This window comes from Nanorana parkeri, unplaced genomic scaffold (genome assembly GCF_000935625.1).
Source record: "Nanorana parkeri isolate BGI_ZX_2015 unplaced genomic scaffold, ASM93562v1 scaffold496, whole genome shotgun sequence".
In the NCBI taxonomy this organism is placed as follows: domain Eukaryota; kingdom Metazoa; phylum Chordata; class Amphibia; order Anura; family Dicroglossidae; genus Nanorana; species Nanorana parkeri.
In genome coordinates, this window is record NW_017306764.1 from 573,502 (window position 1) to 598,154 (window position 24,653).

The 24,653-nt window shown below is 38.7% G+C and overlaps 1 protein-coding gene across 7 annotated transcripts in view; it reads left to right on the forward strand.

Annotated features, from left to right (window-relative positions):
- ZNF385B (zinc finger protein 385B) overlaps positions 1 to 24,653 on the forward strand; it is a 292,718-nt gene that overhangs the window by 141,202 nt on the left and 126,863 nt on the right. The window contains exon 1 of one of the 7 annotated variants that reach the window (XM_018561056.1): positions 12,099 to 12,149. The exons of 4 other annotated variants lie outside the window; for them this stretch is intronic. The gene's annotated coding sequence lies outside the window, so the exon portion shown is untranslated. Of the gene's footprint in view, positions 1 to 12,098; positions 12,150 to 12,183; positions 12,338 to 23,215; positions 23,237 to 24,653 lie in introns of those variants that run through there. 2 more of the 7 variants (XM_018561055.1, XM_018561057.1) reach the window with 2 other exon arrangements.

Below are 24,653 nucleotides of genomic sequence, written 5' to 3' on the forward strand. Positions count from 1 at the left end.
ATTATCGAGTGCTGGCCACTGCTAAAGCCTGGACCCAGGACTAGGGATCTCATGTTTCCTCCAGAATCACCTTGAAACCTCCCAGTTCCAGGATCCCAAGCAGAATCCAGGCAATCCCTTGCTTCCTGAAACTTCTCAGCCCATCTGGCTGAGAGTCCCAGGTGACCATCACACCCAATTCTACAGTGGGATTGCCACACAATGCCACTATATATATATATTTTTTTTTTTTTTAGTTGGTTAGTTAGATAAATATCAATTGTTGCACATGAATGTTTCATATGTACCAGTTTCAGCCATCAGATGGGAATTGAAAGCCTAGCCCTCTGTAGTTCAGGAATCTAGTGGAGTATTGTGCTCTGAATAAGGCTCAATAGCAGAATATCAGATAACATATCAATCACTTCTTGATGAACCAGCAGAAATTAGCAGAGTGGGTGCCCCTGTCGGCACCCTTCTGTCTGGCATCCTTTAATCAAAAAATCAAAGGAGCAGGATGGAAAATTTTCAGGTGAACAGCGACAGCAACCAATCAGCTGAAGTCACTGTTCAGGTATTCTGGCATCAGTAGACCCGCTGCTCTCAGAATATAAAGCACATTTGTCTGTGTTTAGCATGGATGGAGGAATCTGTTAAGCATGCAGGCTGAATGAAAAGACTATAACAGTATATGGCCAGTGAAGGTTCTCATTTATTCAGGTCATGGTATATCTGTAAAAAAATAAGTATAAATACAGCAAGTCCAGTTGCCTTGACTTATTTTTTACAGATAGTAAAGAGTTCTTCACCAAGAAGCAAAGCTTACAACTTACTGAGAGAGACATGAAATTCAACCCAAAACTCTGGATTCCAAATATGACATAGCAAGGAGGTAAAAAGTCAAAATCACTTTTGAGAAAATGTTGCAAACTCCTCAGAATGAGCACTCGATTAAATGCATGCCAGTTTCTATGAAAGCACAATTGTTATTTCAGATTAGAAGTTCATGTTGTGTAGTTTATTAGTTCATGTCCAATCAATTCCAAAAAAGAAAACGCAGTGACAGTAACATTAAGATTATGGCTTTGGCAAACTTTTTGCTTCCCAATTCAATTTAAATTTAGAAAAGAATAGGAGGATTAGTAGAGCACCACCCCTCAAATCTGTCATTTTTCTTTCCAAGAAACTTCTCTGATCTTAAACGTATTTTTTATTCTGCTTTATTTTTATCCTCGTACATTGTTCCAAACTTGTGTCTCACAGGATATAGAATTGTGAAACCAATGTGTGAAGTAACTGAGCACAGTGTAAGTATAAGCTGACGCGTTTCAATTTCAGGGGGCTGCTGAAGGGACGTTTAGATGGTATGCTTTGGACAGTGACAATGTCATTGTTAGGGAACAGTTTCGCCACAGCCTACAAATAGGATTGTTGACTTTGAAGATTAAGCTATGCTTCTCTTATTCCGTAAACATAGCATAATGTTATGAATTCCAAATGTATCACCACATTTCTTTTGTGCTTTTTCAGTAGGTTTCAAATGTCTGCTAATGCTAGTAAATGTTTGTACAATCCTGAGCACTGCCAACACAGCACAATTCATTTCCAGTTCATTTAGACCTACTGAAGTAGAAAAGATGGAAGGTATCATGCAGTGACTATAGGATTTCTTTATAGTCTCTTGGGCAAACATATGTGATCACGGTAGATTAGGCACAAGTGATGCTTAAAGATGAAGGTGCTGCGAGAAAACCTTATGGTAAACTTTGTGGAGAACTTTTTTCCTTTTAGTTTTTCTTTCATAGTAAATGCACACTGTATTTATTGGGTCTTAAAGAGCAACTGAACTTCGGAAGCTGTGCCCAAAAAAAGGCAGACAGAGGGCAAAGGGGTAGTCACCAGTGTTGTTTGTGGCCTCCCTGAAGCTGATCTTTTTTTCTTTCAATTTTTCTATTTCAATTGACTTTCCATGCCTTGTTCTGCAGTGTTTCTATGAATAGAGGTGGCCACCGTGGTAGAGGCAGGGCTTTGCTTCTTCATATCAGAGCCTCCAATAAGAAGAACAGTGAGCAGCACAGCAATGAAATGACCTAATCGCACTTCTCAAATGTTCTGAGACTAGCAAAATGCACATCTTCAGGGTAATGCTAAGATGTCATTAACTATAAACAAAATGTATCTTATTTGTGTATCACACAGCTGTAGATCCTCAAATCATCTCTGAATTGGTGCTGACACTGTCCTTTCTTCTGGAGGGTGGCTACTTTTGTTCCCCATGCTCTGTGTGTGTTGTAAAGTAACCACTGCTTCAAACTCACTCCTGTGATGGACTACAATCTCATGTTTAGTTCATTAATTTGTATTGAGATTGTAGTCCATCAAGGGAGCGAGCTTGGAGTGGTGACTAGTTTAGTGTCACTTTAAGGAATAAGGCTGATAGTGTCAATGTGATTCTTCCCCATGAGGTCAGTGAGGCAAGGGATGAGCAAGGTCATACACTGTAAAGGAGACCAATGCATGTTTTCTAGGTGCCTGGCAGGTATAAAAGCTTTGTAGGGTGAGGTCTCTAAATAGCCATAATCTATGGTCTGGATGTACCCAACTATTGGCCCACCACTGACAAAGTAAGAAAAAGTCTAATTTAGTGTGAGACGTACCATGAACATAAGATTCTAGCATTATTTTACACTTTTTTGTTACCTTTTAAAGAAGGAGTTCACTGTAGTACCCTGATTAAATCATACTCACAGAAGAGAATGGTCTGAGACAGACAGCTCATGTAGTACATATGGTGTTTACATCTGGAGCGTTTTCCTTTATGTGCACATTGCTGAAACATGTAATGTGTGTACAGGAAATACTACTTTTATGAGTAGTGGAGTGGCACCCCCCAGTATTATAGTACTACATTTGCTATCTCTGAGGTCTTTATCCATGTCTCATGTGTCTCTCCATAGCCTAGTCCATTTAGAAAACAGGGGTGATTACCTTATGGACAGTTTATTACTTTCTTGTACTATATTGTATATGAACATTTATTCTATTTATTCTATTTAGCCGGTCACCTAAATTTCAGTATTTAGTGCAGTGTGGTTTTAAATTTTGCCCATAATTTAAAGTTTAGTGACCTGCATGAGCTCATTAAGTAAAACATATAGGTAATTGTCTGATTGTCCTCCAGCTGGGTCTTTCTGAAGATATGCCAGTGTAATTTCAAAACATTCCTCTTTTGGTTTACTATTTAACATTATGAAAGTGTTATGTCCTCATTAGCAGACTCATGAGGGAGCAGTGTGCAGTCATTTTATGCAGTATGTTAATGTTTCAAATAAAAGTATCACCAAGGGTTCTGATTAATGAAACAGTTTAGCAATGTTAGGAGTTGATGCATCATGTTAAATGACTAGTTAGCAATAGTGACAGCCTAGCATGACGTCCTTATAGTGGCTAAAATGTGCAATTTTAATTAATTTAAGTTAAAGGGACACCACTATCCAGATTAGAAAGATGTATAAAAGTTATTGTACGTATATCACAAAATTCTTCTGCCATACCTCCTTTTCAAAATAAAACGGCATGGTATGTTTAATAAGTATAGGTAACATCTGATGTTTCTGTTTAGTATTGTTCTTATTTTGTTCTATACCTTATGTCATGTTACATAAGATCACAAGAGGACATAATAAGACACAATGGGAAAAGCAGCCAAATTTGCACAAATTTGATAGAATGGTCCAGGATATCATTTGCATAATACTGTAGACTGAAACCCTTCCTATGTACAAACTACAATCTTTCCATGTCAGATCATGAGAGATATATCTGACATTTTAATAAGATGTCATAAAATATCTTTTCTGACTGAATGTGTTCTGCTGACTTGGAATATATTTGGCCTGTACATCTTAAGTCCTCATATTGAACGTGTGCAGGGTAATAGGCCATGGATTGGAAAGTTGTCAAAGCTACAGGAAGTTGTAATAAAAACATTGAACAAATCATCCATAAGGTTTGAACATTAGGGAAGTTAAGCATGGTGAGATAGTTACCCTTGTGAATGGCCATACATAGGAGAAGTGGTGTGCTGAAACCTCAGAGGAATCAAGACTGAGACTGCTTCATTGTCTTAGCGTGAACCCCAAACTGGCAAAAGTAGGCAAGGACAGAGGCCATGACTTTATTGCATTTATGAAGGTACAGTGTCTGTCAGCACTGCAGTTTTAAAGTGACACTAAACTCAGGAGTTAAATCTTAAAAATGCATTCAAGTACCTTAACTATTAACAAAAATGTACCTCATGTGTGTATCAATTAGCTGTAGATCCTCAAGTCATCTCTGAATTGGTCCTGACACTGTCCTTCCTTCTGGAGGTTGACTGCTTTTGTTGCCCATGGTACCTGTGTGTGTTGTAAAGTATCCACAGCTTCAAGCTCGCTCCTGTGATGGACAACAATCCCACGTTTAGTTTACTAATTTGTATTGAGATTGTAGTCCATCCCAGGAGTGAGCTTGGAGCTGTGGATACTTTACAACACACACAGGGACAACAGTAGCCACCCTCCAGAAGGAAGCACAGTGTCAGCACCAATTTAGAGATGATTTGATGATCTACCAACGAGTGATACATGGCCTACAATTTTGTAAGTAGTTAGGGTACTTGAATGCAATTTTAAGATTTAACCCCTGAGTTTAGCATCACTTTAATCAGTCAGTTTTAATCAATTAATCACTGCAGTTGTATTCTTTATTAACAAACTGGATAGCTCCAATATTGGGCCTCTGTTATAAGCACTGGCTGATCATTATAAGTATAGAGTCTAGTCATAACAGTATATTGGTATAGCAAAAAATGCTTACTCTAGTTTATTAAGAGTGAGTTCCAAGAACATCCAAAAGGTTTGCTGTAGTTATAGATGTACCCCCTCCCGGAGGTACATTTCTATAAAAGTGAATTTCCTATTTATATATTTGTATGAAAAAGTTCAAATACAAACCAAAGACTAGAAGGATATTTATACAGTTAAACAATGAGAAGAAGTGGGGCGTTTTGGGTACCAAGTGACAAAAAACAAAAATTACCACATGATAAAACAAGAATATTTTATTATACAAAGGTTAATAGATGTTTAAAAACATAATTGATATGTGCACATTACAAAACAGAAAAAGAAAAACAGATTGATCTCCAAATAACTTGGAGAGAGAATCACCATTCCTGCTATAAGAAGAGGCATCTGTATACAAGAACATGTTATATCAATTATGTTTGTCATGGCCATCTAGCCTCACATTATAACTCTGGAATGGTTATTTGGAGATCAATCTGTTTGTCTTTTTCTGTTTTGTAATGTTCTGTAGCCCATCAGAAGAGAACTGGCAAGGCCCAGCAAAAGCAGTGCTATCAGCTTCACAGGGAGTTAGGAGTTTCTGGCGTGATCAACCGGTATTTTTCTGTCCCTGCCAGGTTTTTAAAGCAACAAAACACGGGGTAATGTACGTGTATTGCAGAGAAGTACTGCGTATGATCCATTTTATTTTGCCCTCACATACTGTACATCTGGCAAAATCACGGCATGTATTCCAGATTTACTTATTTATGCGACAAATGCATGAATCAATAACCTTAACTTTTAGTTTTAACACAATCACTTTGTTCCGCTTAAGATTTAATTCTGTTTCCAAGATCATTGTAGCTTTTAGAAACGTGAATAAAAGGATTGATCACTTGTCTGAAAGGTTTCCTTCCACTGGTGGTTTAAATCAACATCTTAAAAGCAGCCAAGTAAAAATGATCAATTTAGACCAAAGGTTGTTTTACATTGCTCATGTGGTCATAAGCCAGAGAGAAGAGATTTTTAACTGTAAAATTAAACTGATAAAAGGAAGAACATAAGATCCTGTGTGCTCGTTCCTTTCCCTCTGCCACATAAATGATAGTTTATTATTACCTGTACCAGTCCAATAACTGTGCATCACTTAACATTACCGTCTATGAAATCCAACCTATTTTCTTTCCCATGTAGAATTGCCTATATTAATAATTCCTTGTGTAGTCACAAATGTGTTTCCTCGGCATATTCAAAATAACGAACACTACCATATATCACAATCAACATTTTGTCACATGGAACATGTGGTTCTATTGGGCAATAAGTATATGTTCAACATTTACTAATGTTAAAAGGAAGCTATGATGATTTAGGGTTGAGGTTATTCTTTCTTTTATTACCTTTTTAAAGTGATTTTGTTTTTAGTCTATGTACCTACTGTGTATGCATGTATGTATATATATAGATATATAAGTGTTCTAAAGAGAGCAAGCAAAGCAGAAGATGCTTGCTTATGGGCTCCACTACTGATGGAAACTTTCTACAGAGTCATCTTAACTAGCAGATACAGGATATGAAGACATAATAAGTCACTCATTAACTAGTGTGTGTAAATTTCAGATTGAGCTGTTGAATTCTGTAAACAATAGCATTTGTAATATTGACTGGTATATGTGTAAAAATTAGCCTAGGGCTCCACCTAGCTGAATAGAAGATTAAAACATATGCAAATATATTTTATTTGACCGGAAAATATTTAAAAGTGTTATTTATTTGTTAATGGTATTTACAATTGAATGCAGCACTTTACTTACTGCGCAAATAACATTAGTCCCTGCACTCAAGGAGCTTACAATCTAATGTCTTTATCACACACACATACAGGGCCAATTTCGACGGGAGCCGTTTAATTTTCCACCATGTCTTTTGGAGTGTGGGAGGAAACCAGAGTACCCAGAGCAAACCCACACAAGCACAGGGAGATCATGCAAACTTTTTGCAGATAGTGTCCTGATCGGTATTTGAAACAAGGACCCAGAGTGCTGCAGGGCAGAACTGCTAACCACAAAGCCACTGTGCTTTTTAAAAGAAAATATGTAAAGAAATTTGACACTTTTCCTCTGGGGCTTAGCTGTTTGCTTAATATGCTGTTGACCTATGGTATATTAATTTAAATATGCTTGGGATAAACATAGATCTATGCTCAAACAAATAAATTGGGAAAAAAGAGGAAACAAGACACAAGAAAGCACAAAAAAAAGTAAAAAAAAAGGGGGGCAGACTCAATGGACCACTTGGTCTTTTTCTGCCATCTATATAGAATTTATCTTTGTTCTTTTCATTCACCAGTTGCACGTTTCAGTCATATTATATTAGCATAATCTGCAGGATTTTAGCTATTTGCAGTAAAGATTGGGACTGAATTTTATGAAAGCATTTATGTTTGATTTTGTGTGATAGTGTCAGCATAAACCCAAACAGTGAAAAGAAAGGACAAAGGAGCCTCGTTATAAAAAGAAAGTCATTTATACTTAAAATGTAAATTTGTTTTATTTGATTTTTGTGTATATTTTTTTGCTTCAAAGAAAGTAGGGAAGGATTGGAACCCCTCTGTAGTGTTATCGCTATCTGGGTCTCAGTTATAGTTGCCCGCACTTACTGCCCGCACTTATAGTTGCCCGCACTTACTTACAAACCCAACGGTTTTGCCAAACAGGAAGTGAGGTAAAATCAGCAGCAACATAGATGAAACGAATAATGCTAAAGTAGCAGAACAATAGCTAGGTGCCCGTTGACAGGTGGGAGTTGTAAATGCAGCTACCCAGAGTGGTGCAGCTGAATATGTACTGTGAGATTAACTGGTCTAGATAGACAGACAGACAGACCAATTGAATTTTTTTTCTTTTGACTATACAACTTAAATATAATATGTGCATGTTCCTCTGTTATTGTTTGTATATCTTTAACCACTTGCTGACCGGGGGTGTTAAACCCCCTTCCTGCCCAGGCCATTTTTCAGTATTCAGTGCTACGGTACTGTGACTGAAATTTATTCAGTCATGCAACGCTGTGCTGAAATTAATTTTATACCATTTTTTTGGGGACAGTTAGAGCTTTCTTTTGGTGGTATTTAATCACCACTGGGATAAAAAAAATGTGAAAAATGAAAAAAGGACCGAAAATTTTGACAAAAATAACTGTTTCCCTATGATATGTTATAAAACATTTATTATTACCCAATTTTTTTGTAAAATATAAAAGACGGGGTCACGTCAGGCAAATAGACACCAGTAATGTCAAGCTTTAAAATTGTGTCCGCCCACAAAATCACAAACAACTACCATGCCTAAAATTGGCCATAGGCGACGCTTTAAAAGCTTTTACCGCTCATCAGTTTAGTATTATCAGTGATTGATGGGCCTAGAATTATTGCTCTCACTGCAACGTTCTCGGCGATTTGTAACATGTGCGGCATAATCGTTTGCATATGAGACTTTAATTTTAATTTAAACGTATATTTTTTTTTACTACGTTTTTTCCCCATTACACTACTTAACTTGATTGCTATCACATAGGGGGCTAAAAATCCCGCATTGTGATAGCTAGAAAAAATGACAGGTCCTCTTTATGGAGACATTAGGGGTCCTCAAGATGATGTCTTGTGCTCCCTGAACCACTCTTTCGCTATTTGAACCCAATGAATCCTGGCATTGACATCTTGTTATATGCCAGTGCCATCAAGAAATACAAAATCCATTGATGGAAAAACCTGGTCATTCACTATATTCAGGTAGGCAGCTGACCTAGTTTTTTGGGGATATAATGTTAAAGAACCTAGGCCTGACCAACTGAGGCAAACCCAGATCATAACACTGCCCGAAATCCAGGTGACTTTTTTGGGTCAGGCAGTGTATATAGCTACAATATGGGCCTGTACCTTTTCTGTAGTTTCCAGTAGGTGTCCAACCACCTAGAGGCAGCCCAATATGTAGCCCATATGTAGAAAAATACATTCCTATGTCTCCCAATGAACTACTGGTCAAGAGTTTCCTACAAATACTATTTTTTTAATAACATTTTATTATGAGAGCTTTTGTAACAATTATATGTTGTTTTTTTAGAGAAAGTGGAGCCTTTCCGTTAAAAAGCTGTTTACTTTCTGACATCTGAACTAAAATGCAGCTACATATATTATTGGTTGCTGCTTTCTTCAGCTGCCGACAAAGGAAAACTGACACCTAAAATGCCCCCCACCCTTTTGTCTTGGCAGCTCAGCAAATCTTACACAAAAGGACAATTTTGATTGCCATTGGTGTGGAAACTAAGTACAATTAAAAATATCTCTGTAAAAGGCAATTGAAAGGCATTTTGAGGAACATACTTTCTTAAAAGTTTTGGATGCCACAACATATTTAATAATAAAAACTTACTTTGCTCTGTTTGCCAGTTATGTGTCTGCTCTGGCAGCGTCTGATTAGCATTCCTTTTCTATCTAATGACACATGGTTCACCATTCCTATTAATTAATGTAATGTTTGGGGTACTCATTCAAGGTTTTTTTCTGAAAGTACATTAAATTTTACTTAACTTCATTACTTGACATCCTATTCAAAGAAAATGCTTTTAGCCAAGTGAGAATGTCCTTTCATCACGGAACACACATTTCTGTTTAGATATGAAAAGAAACAAATTAGATTTCATTTTCATCCTCTCTCCAGTCCTGATTGCATTTTGAAAGCTAAATGTTTTTTTTTCTTCTTTTTTTTTTTCTTCTTTTCAGAAAAATAACAAACTGTGATTGGTATTTTTCTTGTATCGGTGAAAAAGCATGCTCAATGTGATTATAAGGCGCAGTGTCATTTTAAGCTTTATTTTCATCTGCATTTTTTTACTGTGATGCTGTTAAATTGTTCACACAATCTAGTACTTCTTACGCAATACCCTGTAATGGGTGGCGGAGTTGTGTTTTTCACGTGAAAATGGGATTTTTTACTCCAGCTGTGTTCTATTTCAATATTAAAATTCCTTCAGCAGAATACATTTTATGGAATTAAAGAAAAATCTGGTTGATGTTCAGACTGGTGCCCTTGCTTTAAGGCCTAGACATCACAAAAACTGCCCCCTGCCAGATACCTACACACATTTTGCCCTCAGTCTGCCTCCCTATATGGAGTTTGAACTTACCAGTGTGGGCAACAAATTTCTACCGTATAATGGGGTAAGCCTTATTTATACATTGAATTCCGTTATTTAATTTCATAAATAACAAAATATTATTATACAGGATTTATATAGCGCCAACAGTTTGCGCAGCGCTTTAAAATAGAGTGTCAAAGCTGTCTTCATTCTGACACCTTTCACGTACAAGCTTTTACTACGTGCCTATTGCAATTTAAGGTTAAAGGAGAATTCAAGGTAATATACAGCCTATACCATTATTTGTTAGTTTTGGATAGAGAGGAAAGGATTTAAAACCCCTGTTGGTTTATTTTTTTTGCTGTATCCCATTGGGGAAATTTCCCTTCACTGCCAATCTTAGAGACAACATAAGGACTACAGGAAGTGACAAGAAATTAGGGGAATTCCTCTTGTAGACAGTAGTTTCCAGTAGGGCTGCAACCAACTAATCGATTCATCAATAATGATTGATAATGAGAGTAGTTGTCAACTATTCTCATTATCGATTAGTTGGTTGGATCCCCTAGCTCTCTCCTCCACACTGGGAGGAGGGCACAGCAAGCAGTGGGCGGGTGCCATAGCCAGCCTGCTATTGGCTATTGCAATTTGAAATGGCCAATAGCTAGCTGGCTAATGCACCCACCCACTAACTGCTATATTTACATTAAACTGCCCTCTACAGAATCTTGTCACTGGCAGCTGTCATTCCCTTGCTGAAGCTATTCTAGCGCCATATGCTTACAATACAATTGGGAAAAAAGTCATTTTTGGTTTTGGCCAAGCAAATTCTGCTGCGGGAGGTATGTTGCAGTGCCATTAATTTAAATGGCACCCCAAACGCTCCTCCCACCCACAATGTGATCACCCGCACTGGAACGCACTGTACCACAATGTCGTGCAATGTCCTGAAGATGTTTTATATACATTTGTTTACTTGTCACACATCTCGATGCAGTCAATGGAGTGTAATTAGTGTGCTGAAAAAATAGCTTTGTATGTGACAGGCACCTCCACCAGCTGTACAGCTTATCTTCAGCCTTCATTGTGTTCCACATTGCTAAGAAAATTAGTTTATTGAAGTAACATACCATCACTGTTTGATGTGAAGTATTGTTATATACAATTCAATAGAAGTATACTGTATGTGTTAAAAAAAAAAAGAACTTGCTAGTACTGATTGCTAAGCCCTCCACCTTATTGGTATGTTGTAGCTGAGTAGGTCGGAACAAGGAGAAAAAAAAACTTCTTGACACTAAACTTAGGAGTTAAATCATAAAAATGTATTCAACTATTAACAAACCTATTAACTCAACTAATGTACTTAACTATTAACAAAAATATATTTTATTTGTGTATCACTCGGCTGTAGATCCTCAAATCATCTCTGAATTGGTGCTGACACTGTCCTTCCTTCTGGAGGGGGCTACTTTTGTTCTCCATGTTGCCTGTGCGACAAACAGATTGCGCCAATCCTAGAAAATCTTCAGTGAATAGTGAATTGGCCCAATCTGTTTGCCTTTCTCTTTTTGTTCGTTCTGATTTTGTGTTTTTCGTTTTTGGGGCTATGATAAATGCTTTATTCATGTAAGCTACCATTATTATCGGTCACTCTGAATCGAATAGTTGTTTAACTGGAGTTAATCAATCGAGTGATGAGATCAATCTATTGAATCTGAATGCATATGTAACTCATATATATAGAGGCTGAGAGCCTAATCACAGAACATTGCTCACTATACCCAATAGTTGAATACATTTTTATGATTTAACTCCTAAGTTTAGTGTCAAGAAGTTTTTTTTTCTATATATATCTATGTATACCCAGTATATCTTACTACATATTACCTTGTTGTTAACTGTCATTCTGGAATCTGCATTAACCTATATATTGGCACCCTAAACCTCCGCTGAGCTGCGATGACAGGTCAATTTTTAGCCTGATTCTGTTGTACGTTGCACTGCTCATTCAAGCATTAGTTCTAACACAGGAATGTCATCTAAATTTAGTTAGCTGTTGTAATACACACACACACACACACACACACATACATTCTACTAATAATACCAGTTTATTTTTAACAACACCAAGCTATTGTTTTGTATGCACTGGAAGCCATCAAGCTGGTTCTGTTCTCTCTGGATTCAAGCTGCACACATGATCTGGTCAGTAATTAGAGCTAGTGAGCAATTACATGCGATTTGTTCAGTCTTATCGGCACGCTGTGGTCTCTTAGCACCAGCCACCACAAAAGAGTACCGCTGAAATGAAGAGAGTGTTTATCTCTAAATTTAACAGCACACAGAACACGTGAATGCTGTAACAAGAGTGCCATATAATCTTATAAGCCAAGGTAAGGTGTGCTGAATCTGACAGCTCTTCACACCTCTTTGTTTTGTTTTTCAAGTTTACCGTTATTATCATTTTCTGTAAGATTTTGTGAGAAAAGTAACTCTACGGTAAGAGATAATTAATTTCAGGTTTACTAAGGTATTTTACATCAATGTAAAAGGAATAATTGTATCTGCTCGCTTACCTAAGCCGAGTACTTCTAAAGATGTTGTACATTCATTCTACAGATCCCAGTTGAGCAAGGCTTTGTCTTTTTGTAATGGATCTTATTTGTAATGTATTGTATATTTTTTGAAAATTGAAATGCCATATTCTGAATAATTCAGTACGTAAAAGCATGGTGTGCTAAGTACAAGAACATTACAAAGATAATATTCTGATATGTGAGTAATCATCATTTTTATATATTTTTATAAAGATAAAACTTGTTTGTGGCAGCTTTCATGGAAAACATCACAAATTATTTCACCAGCAATATATGAAAGATATTTTTTTGTTAGGGGGTGGACAGACCCAGCTTCAAGATCACTATTATAGCTGATTAGGCAGCCTGCAATACCGACTTTTACCTGCAGGTCAAACTATAGGGCAGGGGTGCCCACAATTTTTGTGTTAAGATCTACTTTTTAAATGACGAGCTACATGAGAGCTACCAACGAAAAAAAAACCTCCCTTGCTCTCTCTCTCTCTCCTGGCTGTCTCTCCTTGTTCTCTCTCCTGGCTGTCTCGCTGTCTCTCCTTGTTCTCTCTCCTGGCTGTCTCTTGCCGCTCTCTCCCCTGGCTGTCTCTCCTCACTCTCTCTCCCCTGGCTGTCTCTCCTCTCTCCCCTGGCTGTCTCTCCTCTCTCCCCTGGTTGTCTTTCTTCTCTCCCCTGGCTGTTTCTTCCCTTTCTCTCTCCTGGTTCACCTTGCTGTATTTTGCAACAAACTGTGTAAACTAATATTCTTTGATGTAATACATAGCACTTCAACCACCAGTATCCACCAGCACTTCAACCACCAGTATCCACCAGAAAGGTGTCAGGGAGCTTAGCTCAGCAGACTCAGGCTAATAGGTAATCATGTGTGCACAGCTAAATAAATATACCAAAATGGAATAAAGGGGCCACCATTTTATCCCTTCATGATCTACCAGCATCAGCTTTGACCTAATGGGCACCCCTGCTATAGGGTCTATTAATTTATAGCAGTGAATGTGACTTTCACCGAACATTCTTTGGTGGAGAATCAATTACTGTAATTGTAAACATATGCACATGGAAGATTCACTCGTTCAAGGTCCAGGTTTTTTTCTTTTTAAAATGTGTCCTTGTGGGTGTAATTAGCCATTACTGCTTAACTAATATAAACTTTAGCAGCTACCTGTTATAAAATAAAATACAGAGGATAACATTTGATGTATTCACTGTGAGCTACGCTTCCCTTTAAAATGATATGTTTTATTGCTAAACATTACTAAATAAAAGTGAATAGGTATACACAAAGCAAACCTGTCCTCAAATAAATGTCACTTAACTAGTTATGGCAATTACCCAGAAGTGCCTTTTTAAACTTTGAGTTACGTTCAGTGTCCAAACAGTCCCAAGACCAGCTTGATATTGGCCACTAAGGGGCCCATTTGAAATGTAGACCATATTGCCAATTTATAAATTAGTATACTATCTGCAAGGAGTTTGCATGTTCTCCCTGTGCTTGTGTAGGTTTCCTTTCGGGTACTACGGTTTCCTCCCACACTCCATGCTATGGTCTAAATAAACTCTAGTATGAGAATGCATGTGAAGTAGGGAGCTTGAAATGCAAGTTTCTTGATGGCAGGGACTGATGTGAATTTGCAGGGCTGCATAATTGTTTGTGCTATATATAAGTACCAATGATAATATACTGTAGTATTTTTTAGGGGTGCACCGAAATTTTGGCAGCTGAAACATAGTGGCCGAAAATGCCATCTTTCAGCCGAAATAGCAGTACATCCCTGCTTTCTCTCCTTCTTGCTGGGTGCTGCTCTGTGTCCCTGTGGGGAGGAGAGAAACTGTCACAGGAGGCCGGGCCGGTGGTGCCGGGGAGGAGTCAGCTGTCAGAGGAGATTGAGCTCTCCTCCCCACAGCGCTTTGCTCAGCCTCCTGTGACAGCGAGTCAGGATGAGAGTGGGTACAAGCAGTCAGTGATCAGTGATCGCTGAGTGTTTGTAAATAATTGAGGCCTTACGGTAGTATGTTTGCTGTGTCCTCAATTATGAATGAATGGGAGTGATCTACATAACTTCCTGTTCATTCATGATTGTGTACATGGTAAACATACTATCTCCACAAGTTATGCATGAACAGGAACACTGAGTATAGAGGCTTCCTGATCATTTATAACAGGGGCTGCAGAAAAAGACATTGAGGACTCTGTGTTCTCAATCTCATTTTCTATTTTAAAAGGGAAATATCAGGGATCTGTTTAGACCCCTAATATTTCGCCAAAGCCCCCAACAGTAAAGTAAAAAATAAAAATATTTAATAGAAATAAAGAAAAAATAAAATATAAAAAAGTAAAAAGTTATAAAAATAAAATATTTGAAACAATTTGAAAAAGTTAGAATTTCTTTTTCAATTTTTGGCCTGACATTTGTTTTCATTTTGGTTTCGTTTCGTTTTTCAAAATTTTCATTTCGGTGCACCTCCAATATTTTTTTTTACCTGCTGCTTTCTGTAATTAGGTTCCGTGATCAATCTCAACAACAGGATAATTTGTTGTTCCAAGTCATGGCATCTGTCTTATGATGGGATGCAATTGAACTCTGGTATCCCACAACACAGGGGTGTGTAGTAGGGAACCAAGGGACACCAGTTCTTATCTTTTTCTATATTTTTACCACAATCCAGTGGCAAATAAGATAAAAGTGAAGCCTTTAAGGGAACATAGGATACCAGGTGTCATATATTGTATAGTTTCTATGTTTACAGCTCAATTTAGTGGCACTGAAAAGAAGCTTTACCTCTGTAGGGAACCAAGGGATACCATGTTTTATTTTGTGAATGTGACACAGACCTATTAGCAGTGATATGCAGAGGAGGATGCAGGATTTTCTTTATGGGTACCCTCATTTTCCTCTGTGTTTGTCTTCTTCTCTGTCCTAGCTATTTCAAACCCATCATCGCCTCCACCTTCTCCCTTGTCTATTGTATCTTGTTATCCCACATCAATTAGATTGTAAGCTTCTTCAGAGAGCACCCTTTCTTGTCCCTGTACCTTTTTTTGCACTTTGCACCCTTTTATTATTTCATGTGAAGCACAGAGCAAAACTGTTTGTTTGCAGTTTGTAAGTAGAGAAGAAGAAGAAGGAATTATCTCGTAGACACCAGGACACAATGTCTTGAAAGCCAAAAGTTGTTTATCAGACAAAATGTGACATGGCTACAGGAACTCCAAATGGTGCTGCCTGCAGAGCTAATATAAGGATTCGTGCGTGAATCAAAGACAGATTTACTACAAGGGTGCACTCTAGCACATCTGAAATGAAATAAATTCATTTGAAGACACACGTTTTCTACATAATGTTCCCAAATGGAGTTACTAGGACCGAAGGAAAATAGAAATACCTGTAGTTTCAGGGCAGAAAATTGCCTTGTGACAATTTAAGCCATCTTTTTTCTTTCCTATGAACAGTATTCATCTCATGGTCTCATTTTAGATCTAACATTATGACTCACTGTTAAACTTTTGAGTCTTGGTTTAGAAATTCTTTCTAGCTGTGCCAAAAAAGATCCTCTTGATTTTCTAAGCAGGAGAAAATCATGTGTAAATGTGTTTAATATGATATTGTGACTAATCAATGGGGTCGATTTACTAAAGAAGTAGAGAATGTTCACTTTGCACAGTGAAGCTGTATTGACCAATCATGTACAAAATTCCTTTTTTTATTTTTTATTTTCTTTGGGTGTGAATTTTCACTTGGCTTCACCTCATTAAAGCAGAACTCTGGGCAAATAAAATCTTAACCCTTGCAGTGGGGTTACCCTGCACTTCATGGGTTAACTGCTTGTTTTGCCTAGGAAGCCTATACTCACCTGAACTGTAATCACAGCTGACTCCTACATGGCTCCCTGCAGCCTGCCTCCTCCTCCACTTCAGTGGAATGTCCCTTGGTGTCCTTACATTCTATATCCTGTATAGAATATGATGACGGGACCGTGGACTGCTGGAGCTGAGGGGGAGCGAGGCTTCAGGGATGGGTCTAAAAACAAGGCGGGATCGCGGTTCGGGTGAGCATTACTGTTATTTTAGCTCCTAGACAAAACAAGCACTTAACCTTTGCAGTGCGGGGGTAGCCCCTCTGCAAGGATTAAAATGTTACTTGCCCAGAGTTCTGCTTTGACTAAGCTAAGGGACAATTTAATTTGCATAGTGAACAATTTCTACTCCTTTAGTAAATCAACCACAGTTTTTTTTCTGAGCACCAGCTTCTGATTGTTGTTGGGGTTTTTTTTGTACAAGCTCCCCCCCTTGTCTAAGCTTTGTACAAGCTCCACCCCTTGTCTAATAGAATTGTTTCCTTATAATCTATAAAACTAAAGCTAGAATGCAGTAATGGAGGGAGCAAGGGGTCTGCTGTACATTCACAGCTACTTTTAAAGTATATGGAAAGGCAAAAAAGTGAGGAAGGGTTAGACACAAGTTTTTATTGCTGTCTCTGTCCCTGCTGGGGAGATTCACCCCCCTGTACTCGATACCATTGTCACAGAGACAGAAAGTGAGTGGAAATCCAACATTGTAGAGTTGTCTTGACAGCAAGAAGTGAGCACCAAATGTTCTGGTGACAACTTTCTATGATGGAAATGTCCTTCCTCTTTTGGTCTCCGAGGCAAGATGTGAAGAAAAATCTCTTCATCAGGACAAAGACAGTAAAAAGTAATCTGCTAGCAGGTTCATTCAACCCAGCCCTACGCTACACAAAAAAAAGATTTTGTTATACTTACACTTTAACTGTGCAAAGCATCAAACAGAAGAAAAGAGAGATGGTGTAATGTTTCTTGAACTGTGATGAGTATTCTGACTCATCTCAACATCTCCTACCCCAACTACAGTTCTTTTGCTGAGTTTCATCACAACTGATTAGAGGGGGTAAGAAGAGGAAAACAAAATAAAATTATCACAGTTTGTGAATGTTAAGACTTGGGGCTGTCCCCTTACTGTGCTGCTGTAGGCACTGGCCCACAGTTGAGTAGAGGTAGTCAGTGGCGGAACAGAGAAGTGAAGGCTCAAATGGCGAAGGTTTCACCATGGCCATATCGCTGTTTTAAAAAAACACATTTATAAAGCACAATAATGTACTCTGCGAGTGTGCTTAGTGCTCTTCTGGCTTCTGTGCTTTGTAAATAAATCTGATATGAAAATGGGAGAGAACTCCGTGTATGGAGAAGAGGAGAAGCCAGTCACATGAGTTTGACAGGTTAGTTGACGGGCATCTCGTCTAGTCTTGACGTTGTCTTTTCTGTGGATCATTTATTCTATAAGTAATAATAAAATGCTTGACTTTGCCAAAACTTATTTTTTTTTAGTTGTGGATAAAGTGGAGAATGGTTAGAACCCCTGTCAGTTTTTCCTGTGTCTTGGGGAGATTTCCTTTCACTTCCTGTCCTGTCTGTGAAAACATTGTTAATGTGGCAGAATTGAGGTCAAATCTCCAATAGGGGAACAGACTGCTATAAAAAGCTAGTGAAGGTTCTAGCCTAACCCTACCCTAAGGGAAATAAGACAATTGACAACAATAGAAAACTGATAGGGTTTCTATCTCTTCCTACACTGAAACCTAAAATGTTTTGGCTGGAGACACACTTGAAGTGGACATAACTGTCATAATGAGTACCACTTAGGCTGAGGTGAGTGCCACTATGCATTCCAGTATGGGTCTGGTGATAAAATGATCTTCTGAGAGTCTGATCATTCCTCATGTAACAGTCAGAAACCCTAATGCATTACTAGCATGAGATGCCTTTTTATGAATGATCTGAGTAGATTAATGCACATGTATCTGCTTTATCTGCTTAATCTGGTTTTTATCCATCCGTTTGTACATAGGAATTGTGTTTATTGTATACAGCGCAGTCAGTGGTATGTTAAAGCGTTGGTAATTGAAGCAAAGGTATCCATGTGATGCAGCCCTGGCATTTGATTGCGGTTCCTGTGATGAATTGATGGTATTTAATTTCTTTACTTCCAGGAATGCAGGCAAAGTGACACCATTGCCATCTGATCCGATGTGCCTGATTAAGCACTTTTACACTGTAATGCTATTATTGTGATCTGACAATGTTAAAAAGGCATTGAAAGGTTTATTATGGTATCATCTCCTAATGACCTTCTCTTACACATGCCCAGATTCACAAAGCTCTGTCAAGTCAGGGACCCAGCACCACTGTATTCCCGCAGGAGAAAAGTATTTGGGCAATATGACAAATTTCCATTCATTACTCATCCTTTCTGATTCACTTTCAAAAGGAAACTTCAGAATACAATACAAAACACAGAAATTCCCCAGCCTCAACCTGCCAGCCAGCCAGCCTGCCAGCCAGCCTGCAACCAAACAAGTAGCTCTGTCAACAGTATGCGTTAAAATCAGAGGTTTTAGTGGCACAAACTTTGTGCCACTAAAACCTCTGATTTTAACGCATACTGTTGACAGGGTTACTTGTTTGGTTGCAGGCTGGCTGGCAGGTTGAGGCTGGGGAAATTCTGTGTTTTGTATTGTTGTAAGCCTTCCCAATGTGCGCCCTGCTATAAAGGCCGGTTATAGATTCATGCATGTACCATTTTTTCTAGTTAAACTTCAGAATACAAGTTAAGTCCTGTGCCAAGAAAGCATCAGATGAAAATTCAGTTATAAAAAGTCCACTTTATTGATTTAGGAGAAACCAAGAGCCAGTACATTTCAGGGGTCAAAAAATGACCTTTTCATGGTTGGTTAAACAAATTGGTTTTAATCATGTTAAGTGTCAAATATGCCTATATTAGGCCCCTTTCACATTGGCATTTCAATCTGGTCCACCTGTCAGTTTTTCAGGTGCACCAATTGGGTGCCCAATGTAAGTCTATGGGCAGCTGTGTGTAAATGGACAGGTGTCCGTTTACACCCAGTTACCCCCGACTCTGGCCAGGTCCTGAAAAACAAATAGATCAGAGATCCGTTTTGCCGGACCTGTTGTACCAGATCGGGGGTAATTTGATGTAAATGGAAACATGTTCGTTTACATCCGATTCCCCATTGACAGACATGGGGTGTAATAATTGCAGTTTTTCCCCCATCTTGCGATAGATACGATGTCACAGTGCTGACATCTTCTCCGTACTGCTGTGATGAGAAGAGGATCCGTGCACAGATCCTCTCCTGATCAGCACGTGTTGAATGGGTCTTAGAATGTATATTGCCAATGTAGCAGCTTTGCAATGGAGAATGATGGGTCCGTGGATGTACTGGAACCATATAATCTCCTCAAAATGGAAGGATTGCAATCTATACAATGGCGCATTGGACTTTTTATGCCTGCATTTTTGTATACTTGCCAACTTTTTGTCTTCTTATCAACTGATCACATCAGAGTCTACTTTTTTTGTGGCAACGTCAGCCAACAGGCTGTCTTAATCTGACTAGCTTAAAGCACAAACCTGGGGCTACACATTGGGAAAGTCAAATGCCACACCTGATCCAGGGCTGCCACCTATCTTTGCTGAGTTGTCACCTTTATCCCTGCTTTACAGCCTTGACACCTGAGATGCACAGGATTGTTACAAGACTTAACAAGTATTGAATTAAAGATAAGCAGGGCATTGCTAGAGTATGCATGTAGGGTCAATTCTTATACATGCTTACATTCAGGGGAAGCAGCATGGGGAAGGTAATCTGCACTCCCTTCAGTTTCTGTACTATCAGAATCAGAGCCATAGCTAGCTCCTTTTGCGCCTGAGGCAAGAACAGACAATTGTGCCCCCCAATACGTGTGCGGTATGTGACCTCATGTGCCCCACCTCAGGATGGTGGCGTGCATGCGCAGAGTGCGCTGGTGGCCAGATCCAAAATAGCATACAAATTTGTTTAGTTTGATGAAACGAATGAAAACATTTTTAGTTTCGGTTCATTTCGTACGAGACACATTTTTTGTCTTTGCACATGTCTAGTAATATGTGTGTGTGTTTGAATGGGGGGTTTAAATTATTATTATTTTTTTACTGTTGGGGGCTTCAGGGAAATATTAGGGGTCAAAACAGATCCCCTAACATTTACCTTTTGAAATAGAAAAAGAGATTGAGGACACAGAGTCCTCTGCCCATACAGGTGGGGGAGAGCAATGGGATCCCGAGGAGAAGCTGGAGCCTGTGCCGCTCCTCTTCTCCCTTCCCGAGCTGCGGCTGTGCTTGCCATGGCAACAGGGGCAAGGGGGCGCAGCCAGGCTGGCCCTCGCTACGCCCCTCTCAGCTGCGCCTGAGGCGAATGCCTCACTCGCTCCATGGTAGCTACGGCGAAAACCTTTCCTTCTTAGATATGGTGTATGTCAGTCATAAAGCAGCCCTTTTCTACCTTACCCAGTCTATTAAAGTGGACCTAAACACAAACACACTAAACACACTAAAGAACACAATTTAGAACTGTAACTGAATTAAAACACAATCATCCCCAAAAATACCTTAACCCCTTCATGACTGAGGCCTTTTTTTCATTTTGTGTACCCATGACATACATTGTATCATTTTCATTTAATTTTTTTCAGTTTCTTCCGGAAAACCCTCATTCAATTATACCTAGACTTCCCCATCAAGCATAGTCAAATGTCGATTTCGGAAATCATTCATTAGCTATACTAACCAACCAATTTTTGAGAAGCTACCGAAATAATTTCCTTTTGTGGATGTTCTGTGTTCTTGCAGAAATTCTTGATGAACGGAAAACCTACTGATTCCTCAGTTTTCGTTCAGCCAGAAAATAAATTTCCAACCTGACTGAACTAAAAATTTTGATCACAATGTTAAAAACGAAAATCGGCAATGTACTGTACGATTTTTGTTCGAAAAACCATTTGTGTATGATTTCCGAATTAAAATCACACAGTCTCTGGCCACCTTTTAAATGGTAACTTATTTTTGCAACTCCAGTGCTGCTACTTTCCCAGGTTTGAGGAACATCTTTCGCTGAAATATTTACTTTGTGAAATATTTACTTTGCCGGTACCGAGCTCACACAATTGACAGATGAGCTTGGAAAGCCGACGCCGGATCACTTGTATTTAAACAGAAATCTCCTGCTGTTTAAAACGATACTAGCAGCCGTGTTCTTGGTATAACCACTTCCAGCAGAGGACGTACATTTACATGAACCCACTGGAAGTGGTTAATATTGCACATTATTTATGTACATTTTGTAGTCTAATGTAAGTTTTGCATTTTGGGGTAGGAGTGCGGCCATATATATTTCCTTTTATTAGTTCATCCTTTCTTAACCAACGGACAATGGTACCTGGTGTGCCTTCTGGTTTCCTTAGGGGTGCCTCGAAATTTTCACACAAAGTCATGCCTCTGATGTGAAAGGAGGGTGGTAATGTTAAGGGGACTCTGATGTAAAGGGGGGAATTCCACATTTCTGTGTGCTTTAGATTGGGGGTCTCTCCTCCTTAAAGTCCATACCAGACCCGTATCTCGTATAAGGGTTTGGTATGGATTTTGGAGGGACCACATTGTGTCTTTTACATTTACGTTTTTTGCATTTTAGACTGGGGTGCCTAAAGATTTTGCATACTTTTAAAGGGTGCCATGACAAAAAAAAAGGTTGAGAAATGCTGTATTAGTTGATAGCTCTGGATTAGGCAGGATATATGATCTCACAGTATAGGTCAATTTGAATCTGGATAACTGAGGTTTTCATTATTTGAAAAACGAAAAAAAATAAGTATAGAACTGATTTAAGAATGTTTGTTTTAGTTTTGTGGCAGTCCCACTTAAAAAATGTGCAAATTAAATTGATAGCAGTAAAAATAAATAGGGATGAGCAAATCTGCCTCGGTTCAGTTCGCAGGAGGAGTGCGAAACCCAGTTTGTTCATGAAGTTCATGAACCCTGAACTTAGCCCTGAACCTCAAGACAGAAATGTGAGCATACGGCTCCCCATTTTCCTACCACACCAAGCCACATACCTTGCAACATTGGGAGTGTACGTTGCAAGGGGAGGGGGGCACCACATTCACACAGTTAAATACATGAACCGGAAAGATTCACCAGCAGATATTGTTTGGTAAATGTCAGATTCACTGCTTTATAAATATGCCCCAAATGTGACCATTGGTGTCTTTAAATTGTCACAAGAAAGGACCGAGTCTAGGATCCTTTATGTGTTTCCATTCCAACTTACATTTCTTTTTAAGGCTCATACCGTAAAACCAATGTTACTTTCATTCCTATCTATTCTCTTTGTTTTGAATAAATAAATATAGTAACTGATAAAGTTAGTTCTATTGAAAAGCTAGTTAATATTTCATCAGGCTTAACCTTTCCTCTGAGAAAAACAAAGTGCAAAGGTTAATGCATCACACCGAGCTGAATGTTTGACTAGCTAATGGTGTTTCTGCTTAGATGTCAAACTTTGTAGGTGATATTTTACACATACTTAACAATTTGCTGTAAATGGCAGTACTGAGGGGATTGTAATATAATGCCCTGTAAATATACTATTGAATATTATGGGTAAAACATGGACGTTTTCGAGATGCTTTAACCAATGAGAAGAAAGGGAAGGAGGACTCCCATCTTTGTGCCAGTCCATTGTGATTCTTTGAGTATATCGTAACACAAACAAGGAGCGAACGACAAGGACAAAGTTCCACAAAACGTGTTCTTCACTTTATCTTCTACGCTGACTCCATCCCATCACCCAGGTACACAATAAATAATAACTGGCAACTGTGACTTATCTTTTTTTACTTGTATCATATATTATAACTTTAATGGTAACTATTAACTGTTTTTAATTAAAACTTAATTGTGATTTAAATAATAAAGCAATTTAATATTTCTTGGAAAAAAAGATTACATGGGAATCATTAGTAGCATTAAATATAATATTTTATACGTTTCTAGATGTTTAATATCTTTTTTCAATTTAATTGAATTCACTGTGTTTATATACAGTATATCTATCTATCTATCTATCTATCTATCTATCTATCTATCTATCTATCTATATCTATATAGATAGATAGATAGATTGATAGATAGATAGATAGATAGATAGATAGATAGATAGATAGATAGATAGATAGATATAGATATATGATGAAGAAACCCCTAGGGGCTCTATGTCTTATATAACACATAATTCTGCAATGCGACCTGTTATTTGCCCATGGCTGTTTTATGTTTTTAAGCACCATTTAGAAGAAAATATTATGCCACACACATTTTAGGACATGCAGCAGGTTCCAGGCAAGGTCAACAAACTGAACATTTTACGCAATGCAGTTCCATCAATCAGTGACCTCCCCATTCCTACACACACACACACACACACACACACACATGAAGTAGAGGCTTTTCTTGAACTGTGGGGACCTGGTCTGTAGTTTATTACCTATTGCCTGCAGCTTGCAATGAAAAAACAAACAGCAGGTTCATAAAACCTGACATTATTATGACGTTATTCACTAAAGAGCCGAAGGATCCAGCCGTAGCTTCGGCTGATCCTTCGGTTCACTTCGGCCGCCAGAACCCTTCTGTTCAGTCGAACCGAAGGGCTGCTGTACGGGCTATTCACAATAGGCCATACAGCAGCCGAGCGGTTCAGCCGAGCCGAATGTATATGCTTCGGCTCGGCTGAGCTATAGTGACAGCTGAAGCATATGCAGCCGAAGCAGACCGTTTCCCCTGCAATTGACAATGACTGGGCGGAGCTAGCATTGATGTGGCGTCTGGCTCCACCAAATTGTTGCCATTCAAACACAGCCCAGCGTTCTCGAGGACACTGGGCTGTCATTACATGACAACAACTGGGCAGAGCAGGCCGTGACTTCATGGCCGGCTCCACCCAGTTGTTTTCCTTTGTTCAGGACCTGCTAGAAGACTCTGGAAGGTGTCGGCCAATTTTAAACAGTTGGGCGGAGCTAGCGGTGATGTCACCACTAGCCCCGTCCAATTGTTTATATTTTGCGGCATAGGTCAGATTCTTCATTCTGCGGTGTGAGTTCATCACGAGTGGTCGGGTTGGCGGGCGTCGTTTTTAAAGAAAATGTATTTATAATTTTTTTATTTCGCTAAATCATCGTCGTCATGAACAACACTGCACATCCTGATTAACCC